We start from the raw sequence: 8,671 nt of genomic DNA, 5'->3' as shown, positions 1-8,671 counted from the left end.
TGTAGGAAATATACTCTTCATTAAATTTATCATTCAATTCAGTTCTGAATGTTACTTGTTTAGGCTCTGATTCTGATTCTGGTATAAAATATTTTGTATCACCTATTTCAGGACAAGCTTAGTCAATACCCTCAAGTGTTTCTCGCATTGGTTGAGCAGCCGCTATTTCACCTGGAAGTTCTCATAGAATGTTTTTTTTTTTTGTTTTGTTTTTTCCTTCTTAGTTCTTTCTGCTATTTTTCCAGTTGAATTAGGGTTTGTTCCAACGTAGGAAGCAGACCTTTATTAGCCTCTGTAACTCCTTCGGTAGCCTTCGTAACGGGTTTAAATAATTGTTCTGCACCTTCTGAAAATTTCACCTGATACTCCTGACGCGCTTGCAGTTGTTGTTTGACAGAATCACGGACGAGGAGATATTTTTTGACTCTAGTCGCTCTAGAGCTAATCTAGCGGTGCGAGATTCCATTATTGATATAATAATGATTTAATTACATGCACACTACAGCAGCAGGGAGGGTGCGACCAACAATTAGTGTCCGGATGGGTAAACAAACACACATACAAATTTGCAAACACGATCGACGAAGACAAAGTAACAAAATGAGCTAACCCAATCAGAGAAAATCTCGATCGGCTAGGGTTTCGGTTTGACGTTATTGACCTTGTATCAATACCTGAAGAATGCAGCAAGCACTCACAATATGTTGAAGATACGAATGTGAAAAAACAAGAGACATTGTCGGGAGATAACCTATCCCCTGCAAAACCGAAACACATGGCGACTTAAAAAACAAGAGAACAACAGCTGGTCATACAAGTGAGGGCATTAATTCTGAATAGGCGTTACGGATGAGCGTATTCATGCGTGTAATAAACATTAGTGGGAAATATGTTTAGTTTCGTTTATATCGAGAAAAGTTCAGACGATAAGATTGTTTTCTAATTTTCGGTTTCTTGGCCACCTCCAGAGACTATAAACATTGTGAATTTCGTTATCCTGAGAGAGAGAGAGAGAGAGACAGAGACAGAGAGAGAGATTTGGATTTTCAACTGTCATATCGCTACGATGTCTGCCGTGTGACAGGTTATAGTGATGTCTAGCACCGGGGCATCATGCCCTGACACCAGGCCGACCAGTCCTAACACTAACCTCTTAATGCTGAGCGCCAAGCGAGGCAGCTGTTAGTACCATTTTTGTAAGTCTTTGTTATGACTCGGCCGGGGATCGAACCCACGACCTTCCGCTTCCGAGGCGGATGCTCTAACCACTAGGCCACCGGAGCGGTATATCCTTTGTCAAGAATCTGCAAGATCTGCGTATATTCTGATTTCTTGTTTATTATTCACTTCAAACAGTTAGTCTCCGTGTTAATTTCGTTACAAATGTACATGTACATGTATTTATACGTTTATGTTCTTGCGATGTATGCGATTTTAATTCACAAGGTATAATGATCTCTGATTATTGCATTTATTTTTTTCCTCTGTGTGACGTGACGGGTTGTTATGCAGCCACTGTGGTAGGTGTGTTATGGTTGGGGTGGAGTGCACCCAATATTCTATTTAAATTATTATAGAAGTCCCATCCAAGCTGGATTTTGGTTGGAAGTTAAATTGGTGAAAGATAGATGTAAAGCTCCTAGCTCCCAGTCAGCAATGCCGACGGTTAAATGATTGAATACACAAAAAAGTGAAATTCAACGAATAACAATTTAATAACAATTCAATAGTCAAATGCTTCAAATTTCCCAAGTACTCTCCTTCCGCTCGACCCTGTGATAGCCTGTTGCATCACTTGATTAGTAGTGTGAGATAGCTTTCCACCTGTCCTTGTATTCTACTCACCTGTATATTCTTCTCTCCTGTTCATCCAATTCCTTCTCCTCTTCCTCCCGACTTTCTCCAAATTCCTTCTCCTCCTCGACTTCTCTATACTCCTCCTCCTTCTCCACTTCCTGCTCCTTGACTCCTTTTCCCCATCCTCCTCGACTCTCTCCACAGACTTGACTTGTCGACTGCTCTGTTAATCTCACTTCCGTCTCCCCTCTTAGAGACTCAGGACTTGATTGAACCTGAAGTTCTGTCCCCCAAAAAGCTTCCTGTGAAGACAGAAGGATGGTACAATATTTTTCGAAGCCCTCTCATCTCACACTACACCCAGCCTATCATCAAATAGCAACTATTAAATTTCTTCGGTCACGCATTCATTCACATCGAAATACGCATACGTTCTTATGTGGTACAATAACGTCGTAATAAAATCACGTATCAATTATTTATCATACATACATCAATAAATTGCGTCACATCGGTACATATTCATAATCCCATCATACTAAACAACATCACAACAATCACATGCATTTCTTTATATTGCAACTCATACAAAATATACAAATATTCAAATATCCATGCTCTGATATATCCGTACATCAATATTAACTAATATTACACACTTCAACCATTTTTCAAAGTCACAATTCAAGCATGTGTAAAATCTAACATATCACATGAATAAATGCACTAGTTTACTACGAATTAACCTAACAGCGAATTACAAAATTAATTCTGACCACAAACTAACAATCTACATAATTCTTTACATAATATTCAATCACATTGCTCAAATATGCATATAAATTAAACACTACAAAGGTAATAATATGTACTAAACTATCCTATTAATTAAGTATACATACTACACATAATTACAATTACAATGCCCTAATAATCTGCAAAGATCGAGCAAATAACTTACTGAACTTTACGAAGCTTTGTCTTTCTTTATAATATCCTCTCTAAGTTTTACTGCAAAATTACGAGTGGCTTCCTCAAAGTAACCCTATATTGCTCAGCAATCTTCCTAGGCGAGACTAAATTTTCGCTTGCTAGTTAGAAGTTATAATTCGGATCGAAACTGTTATCACGCCATCTATCTCAATTCCGACTAGGTGTCACTTTGACCCGATCCAATCAAACTTAGCGGACAATATCCTCTCCCTGTCTGTCCAAGTGGGGACGGATTTAGAACACGCCCCGTTCCCTCGCAGGTTCCTCTGATCTTAGGACTAAGCTGTAACACATAGGTGGAAAGTCGCTCGATCTAATGCCTGTGCTGATCCAAGATGCCGGGTCTTCTCTTGGGTCACAGTAATCTTGCGCAAGAGATTAACTCTAGCCTGCGTCAATGTTTAGACATCAAACCATGGCTTGTAATAATACCTTAGTTTATACACGACTTACTAACTGGGGCTGAGCAAACGTGACACTCTGATTAAAAATCGTGTATATTATTTAACTTAATTTTCTCTTTTTAATATCATTAAACTTAACGTAAAAAAATAGCAAGACAAATAACACAATACGTTTTATTTAATAAAAAAAGATACATCATTGCTGAACATCTTTATAGTTTTAAATTTATTCCAATTATTATTTTCTATAATAAATCAACACAGCTATAATAATTTATTTCTGTCTTTTTTTATTTGTACGTGTATTAAGATTGCTTGGTCGAGACATTTATCTGTGTTTATTTTCTTTTATATATTATTTTCGTTTATTTAATAATATATTATACAAAACGTTATTTTATATCAGTCTACCGGTTACCTTACGAGGTGCACATCCTTTTACCATTGAGGGACACTCACCTCCCTCAGGTAATACATCTGGAAATCAAAAACGAAATTTAATAGTCTCTATTGAGAATTAATAATTGAAGAAAAAAATCTGAAAGTAAAGAAAAGAGATAAAAGTCTTTAAACTTTTATTGTTTTTTGGTTTTTAAAATAAATAAATGAAACAGATGGTGAAACGTTTTTTATATAATATATTTATTAAACATAAAAACACTCTCAGGTCACACCTCCACGTAGTACCAGCTGGAAACAACATTTATACACGTTTCCTAACGTAACAGAACGATTTTGTGTATTTGGTTAATCTCGGCAAAACAAAACTGAAATAACGTTTTTCTTAAAAATCAACCTTTTCTGATATTTTCGTCAAATATATGATACTTAAAGAACATACACTGTGTATATATCGCAACTTGGGTGTATTTTGGATAATATGCGTCCGCATACAAATACACACAACTATACCTTTACTACCTGTGATACGAAATATAGACAAGTTACTTTGTATTTGTGTACCATACAACGGTGAAGAAAAGCAGAAATTCTAAATATTGAAAATGTTTATGACAATACAAATACTTATGAAAAATTATTGACAAAAGAAGAAAAAAAGAAGATTTTATATGTATCAATGGTACACGTGAGCGTGTTAAAAATAGAACTGAACTATACAATTTGTTTTTCAAAGAACATCTTAATCGTCTATTGTAACTTACCTACTTTGCGGATAGCTTTGTGTAATATATCATACCTAAAGAACATACACTTTATATATTAAACATATCAGAGGTATATTTGGGAATAGATGGGGGTGGGTATTGATGGATTTTAGTGTTTCCCGTAACCATGTCATTGTGATTAACCATTGCATTACTGCAACGATAAAAAGAAGTTCGTATCTTTTACAATAATTTTAGGAAAGCGACTTTTTCAATTTTTTAGTGTGCATATAATGCTTCAAAATAATGTATTCTGTCAGATTAATTAATATTTTCATGCGAAAATTAAGAGATTTCTATTGTCGTGAACACATTTCTTGCTCCGATTGATCACAGGAGTCGGACGTTTTATCAATAAAGTACGGCGAAATCTCTGACAACATCAAATCACCTTGTCGGTAATATTTATATCACCGATAAGGTGATTTCGTGTTGTAAGAGTTTTCGCCCTACTTTATTGATAAAACGTCAGACTTATATTACCGATAAGGTGATTTCGTGTTGTAAGAGATTTCGTCCTACTTTATTGATAAAACGTCAGACTCATGTAGATTGATACAGTGAACAATGGCTGACGTGGAAGTACCAGAGCATCATGACAGAACGCTCCAACAGGCTTCAGAGTGTATATTATTTAAAAAAAACATAATTTAATGATTGCGAGTTTGCTTGAAATGACTTCAATTGCTAGTTTTGTTTATTCATTTGTTTTTGGTTTGAAAATCCAAACGTGAATTGTATGTGTTGTCAGCCTTGCAGTATATTTCAGTAACGGATGCTGCATCCAAGTTTCGATTGGCACCTAATTTCGGTTGGTAATCAGAACCAGATTTCTCAATCATTTTCAAACTTAACCACGATTGTGATGAGAGTTAAAATGACCACTGAAACAATTGTATTACTATATGTAACGAAGAGCTTTTCTTAAAAATGTGTACCATATGTCGTCTAGTGCAACAGGTGTACCATATGGGTGACACATAATATCGAATAGAAACAGGCCAGGTATGTTAATTCACTAACAATTTGTATGATTCACGTGGAAAACTAATCATAAAAACGGTAACACTTGAAAACCACTTTTGTTTGTTGGGGTTCATTTGTATGCATTCTTGGCATCGCCTTTACATTCATTACATAAATGTATACTAACTAGTTCGTTACACACAGCATCGCAAATTTTTCCAATATGTAACTCGCTAAATTTTCATAACAGCATCCTTAAATGTTGCTAGAAGTACATAATTAGTTTCATATAAATCATTTAAAACTAATTTGGTACCTCTAGCTACATTTAATTACGCTGACCTGAAAATTTACTGAGCTACAGATAGGAAAAATTTGTGATGCAATGTGGAACGAACTAGAGGGTCAAGTCTTTACACATTTAATAATCATTTCATCATGATGTGTGTGTGTGTGTGTGTGTGTTTTAGAGAGAGAGAGAGAGAGAGAGAAAATAGAATAGATCCAAATACAGGTCTGAAGAACATACCTAAGGACATGCATACTTCCTAAATTGGAACAGACTTAAGTTCCCAAAGTGATATTGTCACTGTTGCGATAAAAGTGATATCGCCACTGTGGCAGTATGGTTTGTTTTCCACTGATATATTTCAGTATCTCATTATGAAATATATAATAAAGAATAAGTCACTTTGCCTTCGTTCTTGATGTAAACCATCATTACGTCAATCCAGCTTGCAAACATTTTACACATAAACTCCTATGCAATCGTCGAAGTAGTGCCAGTGGATGTGGATAAATTATCAAATTTTGTTTTGTTCATTCAGGTATAAATACAACAACTGCAAAAGGTTATGACTAATAGGATTTTCAGAAATAGTAGTTAAGAATAAATAAAACATGCAAATGTCTGCAGACACATTTGACTGCACACATCAGTGTAGATTTTATACACTTACCAGCATTTATTGCAGCTGTGGAGCTTCTGTCAGCTGAAGGGTTCATTTGGTGGCATGTACATTATATTTCTGGAGGAAATCCTTGGTTTGGTGACTTGTACATCCACGTGGAATAGCACAGCCCTCTGTTCTGAGGCCATTTAGAATTTCATACTCAATATGGCTGTTACCAATTCCGGGTATGTGTTTAGTGTGTGCAGGTTTGTTCTGGAAAGATTTGCAGGCAGAAAAATTGCACATTTTAATGAACAGGTGACATCAGACCCACATATTGTCCATCGATATCAATACAGATTTGTAGGAGGTTGATTTATTAGACTAGTCTGCATGGGTTGTGTCTCGGGCTTGGCCTATTTGGATACGTGAGAAAGCTTGTCAGTAGTTTCCCGTGGTTCGGTGTGTCTTTCTGGGGGTTTCCCGGGTGATTCCCCACCAGGAATACTGGCTGCCATGTATAACCTGTTTTGTGCTGAAAAAATGGCATTTAACATAAAACAAAAAAAACCACAGCAACTTTCATATTATACCATACAGGGCCTATATTGAGTGCAGAAACCCCTTTAAGAAATTCAGTAACCTTGACCTCTGACCTGTTGACTCCACAACCATTAAGCTTCTTCATTACCCAAAGTGCAAGCTATCCACAAGGTCTGGTCTGGGTATGTAATGTATTATTAATGTCAAGGTGCAGATGTGCTTCTTCCTTTCCCCAAGTGCAAGTTTTCAAAAAGTTTGGCGAAGGTATGCTGTTGAGATAGCATCATAACATAAATAACATATGCCAAATGACAGGTATGAAAACAATACATACTCTTACGATGTGATATTTGTGATAAGGTAACCAAGTTAACATTCATCTGGACTGTTCGTTGACTGGTCATGTACATGTGCCTATTTTCAGTACTCCCTTGTTATTCATGAGAACCACAAAAGTGAGCCGTGTTATAAACGAGGCCACTTAATTATATATGGGTAACAACTAGTGCACACAAAACAGGCATCAAAGTAATGAGAAACCATGTAATAATATTAAAATCAAGTGAAATAATAAATAGCCATGACAGATTTGAATTATTCCAACTTGGTATGATTCATGCCCATGTAATACAAGAACAAGTGTTACAATGAGTGTTTTTATAGTGAGTGAACACAATAAGCATAACACTAACTAGAACCAGCTGCATGATGTATTGGATGATGGCAAAGTCAATTTTCTCAGACTTACAACACTGCTGTGACAAGAACATGTTTAGTAGTCTTCTTTGTGGGCAATAGTAGGGCACGGTTGACTGAGGATTACTGACCTATGGATCTCAATGACCTTCACCTTTGGTATGCAGTTTTGAAATAATCTCACTGCACAGAAACCATTATTTACTTATTAGACTGATCTCTGAGTTTTAGACCCCAGATTCTAAATGTTTCTTTATTACCCTAACTGCATGCCATTCAAAATATTTGGTCAAGGTACTGACTTTAGAACAAATGCTATTCTCAAAATCAATTTTCCTCTCAGCTGCAATATCCAAAACAATAATTTTTTTCCCCAAATGTCATTAGGATTCTATATATTAAGGGCAAGCTCGCCACTAGCTGTGGCCAAGGTATGTGGTCTCTAACTGGTTATTATGCAAAAAAACCTCTAACTTCTTTCAGTGACCTTGACTTTTGACCCAAAACACCAACTGGCTTTTTTATTACCCTACATGCAAAATGCAAGTCCTCCATAAACTTTGGTGAAGGTGCAGTCAAGAACTGACTTCTGAAAGCAGAAACCACTGATCTTCTTTCAGTGACAATGACTTTGACCTTATGACCCTAAAATCAGTTAGCTCCTTCCTTATTCAGAGTCCAAGCCATCCACAAAATTTGATACATGTCTGAGATATTCAAATGTTATCGTGCAAATAAAAAATGTATTTTCTGTCAGTGATCTTGACCCCAAACCAAAAGACTTTTTCCTTACATAAGTGCAAACCAGCCACAAATTTGATCCAGGTCTGTGATGCAGAAGGAATGATAGTAAATCATATATATTTTTTCTTTCAGTCAGTGACCTTGACCTTTCAACCCACAATCTATGTTCTTTTTTCTTCCATCGCACAGAACTGCCCGTAAAGTTTGGGAAAGGAAGGTGATGTGGAACCAAAGTTATCATGTGGAAAAGTAAAAACTAATTGATAGACAAAGAGACATACTTCCTAATAAACGCTGCTAAATAATGGGCATATTAAGTTTGCTATTTCATGAAAAATATAGAGGATCTCAGATGAGTAATGATTTAATAGTGAATTTATGAAGGCTGGGCAAGCAAAAGCTAGACAATATTAAATGAGTTTCAAAAATTTTATATCAATCATTATCCATTTGAGATTCTGTTCATCAC

Source organism: Sinohyriopsis cumingii, chromosome 4 (genome assembly GCF_028554795.1).
Source record: "Sinohyriopsis cumingii isolate HCF-2022 chromosome 4, ASM2855479v2, whole genome shotgun sequence".
Classification (NCBI taxonomy): domain Eukaryota; kingdom Metazoa; phylum Mollusca; class Bivalvia; order Unionida; family Unionidae; genus Sinohyriopsis; species Sinohyriopsis cumingii.
This window is presented reverse-complemented; position numbering follows the sequence as displayed.